The sequence below is a fragment of the Callorhinchus milii genome, unplaced genomic scaffold (genome assembly GCF_018977255.1).
Source record: "Callorhinchus milii isolate IMCB2004 unplaced genomic scaffold, IMCB_Cmil_1.0 Scaffold3, whole genome shotgun sequence".
NCBI lineage: Eukaryota > Metazoa > Chordata > Chondrichthyes > Chimaeriformes > Callorhinchidae > Callorhinchus > Callorhinchus milii.
In genome coordinates this window covers 38,111,150-38,117,149 of record NW_024704744.1, presented here as the reverse complement: position 1 = coordinate 38,117,149, position 6,000 = coordinate 38,111,150, and the positions used below count along the sequence as shown (strand labels likewise).

The window sequence follows — 6,000 nt, the reverse complement described above, 5'->3', positions numbered from 1 at the left end:
ACACCAAAGTACAGTACATGGATCACCGCGTACGTTTGTGCTACTTGTTTTTATTTTGTGTGTTTTTTTTCAAAAAAAAACTTTCCAGTCGGCATTTACGACCTGCAAAGGAATTGAGCTCTGAAGGAACCGGAGTCACCTCACAGCGCACTGGTGTGAAGTCAGACACAGTGTAAAGCTGCTGTTAAAGCTGCGCTCCCTGACTGCAGCCACAGTCTCTCTGCCTTGTTTGTCCCCGAGTTTCTTTCGGTGGCAAAATGTGTAAGGGATCAGTTTAGTTTAATGTCCGCTCGGCTGCTCACAGTTGTTGAAAGAGACAGTGTTGAACTATCTCCAGCTCTGCTCTGCTCTGCTCTGCGATGTACGAGAACCACACTCTCAGCTCTCGGTGGGACCCAAATCCATTGACATGAATTGACGGCGTTTCGTCATTGGTGACATACAGTATATTTTATTCTCGGATCTCCTGGTATAAACTTTTGAAATGTGCGAGTGTGTGTGTGTGTGTCGGGGAGGGGAAAACGAGAAGCAAATCCAAGGAACTGAAACTTTTTCCCCTTCCGGAGAAGCTGGAATAGAATTAGAATCGAATTGATACAGGAGATTGCGCTTTTTTTAAAAAAAAAGGGTTACTGTACTCCTTGTCTGTGTGTATTTGAGATGGGAGCGGTGTTGTGCTCGTCTTTGCAAAGGCATCAAAGTCATCTGTAGATCAGGGGTCTGCCTCGGATTCTCAACTCCCATTAGTTCGAGCGACACAACCACTGACCCCTATATATAAACCTCTATCTGTCCTCACGAAGGTATCGCATATATTTGGAATAAAATTCATCTTCGACAACTGACACACTATGACTAGGAACGGGCTGGGCTGATGGCGTGAAGGATCCTGTTAGGGACTGTGAGGGCATTGCAAAATAACGGTGGAGTTCTTGACCCTGTACCTCCGAATATAATACCTCTATTTCCAAACCACTCTTGCATCTTGTTTTACACATACGCACATTCATTTAGCAACGATCTTTTCGGGGAAAGCTGTTGAATTCGTGAAGGCTGGCGATAGAGCACATGTTCATTTCACAATAATTGCTGATGGGGGGGGATTTGGGAATGGGGCAATCTCTGGCACACATGTATATGATTCTCCATTTCCCCAACGAGAGAGACAAATAAAATAAAGTGAAATTAGAAGCTGACCTCATTTTTTTGGTTACAAAATAAAAGTGCTTTACAAACCGATGCAAAATGTGATCGGAGAGGCTGTGTGTGACCAGGTGCACTGGTCACCAATGTTACTATTAATAATAATATCTTCCCATATAATAAAAACCTGGGATTGCAGAAAGTGAGTGATGTTGCTCAAAGGCGGATGCGCTGACTCATAGATTGTCAATTTGGCAGTGAGTGAGTGAGTGAGTGAATGTCCTGTATAAAGGATTTTAAAATAGAAGTGAAAGTATTTGTGTGTGTGTGTGTGAGAGAGAGAGAGAGAGGGAGTGTGTTTGGCGGAAGCTGCGAATCACGTGTGGGAGGTGAGAAGTTGGAGGAGAAGTTAGTTGGCGGTGACTGACTTTGCCAATGTACAGACAGACCGGTTAGTGACAGACAGCAATGCTGTAGGAATAACCTGACCGGATACAGGAGCTACACTGGTGATCGATCCAGGTCCCCCCCCCCCCCCCCCCACACACACACACACACACAAATTTCTGATCCAGGTCTGAGCTGATCAGTGTATTTTCCTTCCCCTTTTTTTAAAAAAAACCCCATCGTGTGGGAGCGCCCTAACCTGGGAGGTGATGAGCGATTTCCATCCAACCTGCAACAGGTACGATTCCATGGAATAGCACTGGGACACATGGAATAGCGCCAGTGAGCCGCGCCGCTGCCAGTGGGGCTGCCGCGGTGATCGATGCGAGCGGAGGGGCTTTAACTGTACCTTTTCCTACCTAATGAGATTCGTGCTTCATGCAAATGTTGTATTTCCTCAGGTCTGAATGATATGAGTGGCTGTTAGAGGGAGAGCGGGTCCCCCCCACACAGGTTAAACTCTGAAGCGATCACAACTCCTGACTCCTGGGCGAGATCGCAGGTAGGAACCTGGAGATGAGGCTGGTGTCATTTATTGGGGGTGTGGGGGGGGGGATTTAAATAGCTGTTGGGTTTTGCAATCGTTACCAGCCACCGGCAAATCTTTGCAAGAAAAAAAGGTGAATCAGTTAAAAAAAAAAAGGTCAGTTCGTTGTCATCCCGTGGCAAGAGGTGGGTCTGTGTTTCTCACACGAGTTTCGCTGCTGTTCAGAGCGGTGAGTGAATCCGGGAACACAGATTTATTCCGAGCAAAGCAGAGCGGGTGACCCCGCACCCCCGTCGCGCACTGGGTTTCGTTGGGTGAATGGGGGGGGTTTGGCTCTGGCGGGGGATACCTGGCCGTGAGAAAACAAAAGCGAGAGGGAGAGCAAAGGAGGGGAGGGGAGGGGGTGGGGGGGGGGGAGTGTACAAAACAACAAGAGGCCCCGGTGAGTGTGTGTGTAACCCAAACCGATCCAATTGCACCTTTTCGCTTTTATTTCTCCAGAAACGCCAAATAGTAACAACGTGCAATTTATTGACTCGAAAATGTAGTTGTTACATCCAGACGTGTGCATATATATATATATATATATATATACACACACACACACACCAGGGCAAATAATAGAAACTTTTTTTTTGGTTTAAAGAAAGGAAAAGGGGGGGAAAAAAAATCAAAGGTTAAACTTGAAAAGAGAGAATTTTTGAAACTTTCCAATTTGGGGATCAGCTGTTAATTCGAGTCATTTACTGCGACTGGTTATTACAGGCAGAGAGGAGAGACGGGCAAAGCGTTTCAGGGAAAATAACTAATCGCAGCACAAGTCTGTAATCTAAAGCAAGATTTAATTGCAGGACTTTTATTATTAGAGACCCTTCACCGGTTGTTTCGCAGAGAGAGGCTTCGTTTGGACTCCGACGTGAAAATTCAATTGGGTTGTTTTTAAACCTTGACAGAGAGAGAGAGAGAGAGAGAGAAAGAAAGAAAGACGTTGGTACGAAGAAGACAGCAGTGGAAGAAGTCAACCCCAACCCCAACCCCTTCCTTGACTGGTGAGTAAGTTAAGTTCCAATAAGTTAGTTGGTGTTTGCACACCTCAAGCCCTACAAGCGATCACTGGGTGCTTTACTGGGTTCAGTATTGAGTTGGGGACATCAAACAGAGAGTGAGAGGGATGAGTGGGGTCTCTGCCTCCCAGTGCCCCCCTGCACCTGTATCGCACACTCCAGAGCCCGCACTTCGCAAACTACTCACCATAGATGAAAGAATTTTTTTTTTGCGCGAAGGATCCTCACCTGAAGGTGAAGCTGCTGAGGAGGAGGAGGAGAGAGTGAGGCACATCTAACTGGTTTTATTCAGAACGAAACGCCAACTTATGTGAATCAGGAGAAAACTTCTAAAAAGATATTGTATTCGGTTCAGTCAAGTGCTTTGAGACGACCTCCTGACGTGAAAGGTGCTACACATACACACACACACACACATATAATGCTGTCGTTGTATTTCATATCCTCTTTTACTGCAACTTATTTCAACTGAGAGCATTTGAGATATATATTCAGCAATACCATGAAGTATGAGGGCAGTTTATGGCAAAAACTCTGCTTTTTTTCAAAGAGAAAAAAATGTGGGTTTAAGCGGATATGAAACGGATGTTTCTGAACTGTAAATTCTGACAATCCAACACATTAAAGGTGTTTTACTTAGTGTTTGGGATTGTGATAGTGATAACTGTGAAAACAGTATTCCATCATTATGCTCTAACTGCTGTAGTCACTCATTTAATATGTATTGTTTGTTTCCCGAGAGACAGTATACAGCTTACTGGGGGGCAAACCTCCATAATGTGCTTTTATATGTAACCCAAAGAGTCTAATACATAGATCAGGTAGATATCACTCTTTTGAAATGTTCACTGTATCAATTGTTGGGTTCCTTGTCTCTTCTGACCTGTATTACGTACAGCAAATCCTATAAACTTTTTTAAATGTCCTGCAAGAATGTATTACTGCTGTGCTTTCAAAGATGGGGAAAATGTTATGGATATAACAACAATTTGGTCAATCAATCCATGGCTGTTTGTGGGTCATTGCTATGTGTAATTGGCTGCCACATTTCGCCCACAAAATATAGTAAATAATAATAATCCTTGTGTTTGATATAGCACCTTATTACACCTTCGAGACATCTCAAACATGTTTCACAGGATATACTGTAAAAACACTGTATATTTTATGGCAAAAAAGTATATTCTGTGAAGGACTTTGAGACACCTCAAGGAGATGTGAGGCACTATATCAAATGCAAGAATTAATATTATTAAGATAACCTCTTGGTGGTATCCCATATTTTCAGTTTGATTTTTATGACATGACCCTGCTGGAGAATGGAACAATTTCCCTTGTTACACACCGCACCCCCGGGTAGGGTGTTGCACTGAGTTGCATGCAGGAACTTTGTGTTATACTGCTTTTAGACCACTAATTTGTCTCAGGTAGAAACTAGTAGGGTAAAGTGGTTCTTTTTCCCAATCTCCAGATAAAAATTACACTAATAATTCTTATATTTGTTGTAGCACTTTACCACATTGTTGACACATCAGAAAATGCTTCACAGGATTTTACTGTGAAATATTGACTGAATACCTGTATTTAATTTGTACACAGCAATGTCCCACAATCAGCCATCAAGTAATGACTTTTTTATCTGGTAGAATTTCAGCCAGGCTATCAATAGAAATCTCTCTTCAAATTGTGCCATAGGATTTTTAACATTCACCTGAACCAGCAGGCTGGACCTCAGTTTAACTTTTCTTAAAATAACATTTCTGGCATTGCCGTGCTTCCCAGGCACTGTGTCACATTCGTGTGGCTGAACTAAGCTCAAACGAAGCTCCTGAGGTGGGGTTGCAACACACAATCTTCTGACCAGAGGTGAGAAAGCTACCAACTGAGCCAGGCTGACGCCTAGAAAAAAAACTTTCACCCAATCGAGACTGATTTGCACTCTGGTTCAATCAGTAATAGGATAATGGCCATACTCAATGCACCACACAGACCTCTTTATTCTAAACTTTAACTCAATTTGCCATAAATTAGAGTCACATTGATTGATGCCGTGTTGATCAATGATTTGAGCATGTATGTTTTCCCATTTTGCACTAAATTTTATTCAGGCAGGACAGTGGCCATGTTACAGAGTTGTCATTTTAGTCACAGCAAATTGGTGGAGCTGACATTCACTTCCATTTTAGTTTGGAGATCGATATTATCTCTTTGGAAATGAAGCTCATAATCTAGGCCGAGGCTTCAATACAGTTGCGGGGAAGTATTGTATTGTTGAGGTACCAAATTTCAGATGAGACATTAAGCTCTCCGTTTATTCAGGTAGCACGAGTTTAAAGAAGAACAAGAAATGTTCTCTGTGTGCTCTGCATTATTCTTTTCTGAACCAAATTCACCCAACGCTTTCTCCTCTGCCATCCCTCCCCCTGTCCAAAAATGAAACCGTTGTTCATCACAAGACTGTTTGAGATGTTGGTGGCACAAACTAGCTACCATAATTTCCTATATGACTGTAGTCTGTAGACTTCAAAGTAAGTTAACTTGTGAAGCACTGAGACAGTGACATAAAATGTTTTTATGCAGGCTGGTGTTTGACACATGTGGAAACCCATCATATAACAATAAGAGTATCCAGACCATGATATAAATAAGTGCCCAAATGTTTTTTTTTAAAAAAACAAGGGGATGCAGAAACTTCCCTTTCTGTAGCCGGATTAAACCAAAAGCAAAGCATTGTAACACTGTCACTTCTGGGCAGCACGAGTGGCTTTCCTTGTACTGAACTGCCATCTGAGGGTGTATTGAGCTGTGAGGTTTGGCTCAGTGCCTGCACTGAGCAACAAAAACTGGCATCAGTCCACC

General features: G+C 43.0%; 1 long non-coding RNA gene across 2 annotated transcripts; it reads left to right on the top strand.

Annotated features, from left to right (window-relative positions):
• Positions 1 to 1,509: 1,509 nt before the first annotated feature.
• On the top strand, positions 1,510 to 3,101 carry LOC121848588. 2 transcript variants are annotated; one of them, XR_006084973.1, is made up of 3 exons: positions 1,510 to 1,594; positions 1,992 to 2,092; positions 3,031 to 3,101. It is a non-coding gene; the product is annotated as an uncharacterized LOC121848588 (long non-coding RNA). The 2 variants fall into 2 exon arrangements; XR_006084972.1 differs by lacking the exon at positions 1,510 to 1,594 and adding an exon at positions 1,751 to 1,828.
• The last annotated feature ends 2,899 nt before the right edge of the window (positions 3,102 to 6,000 follow it).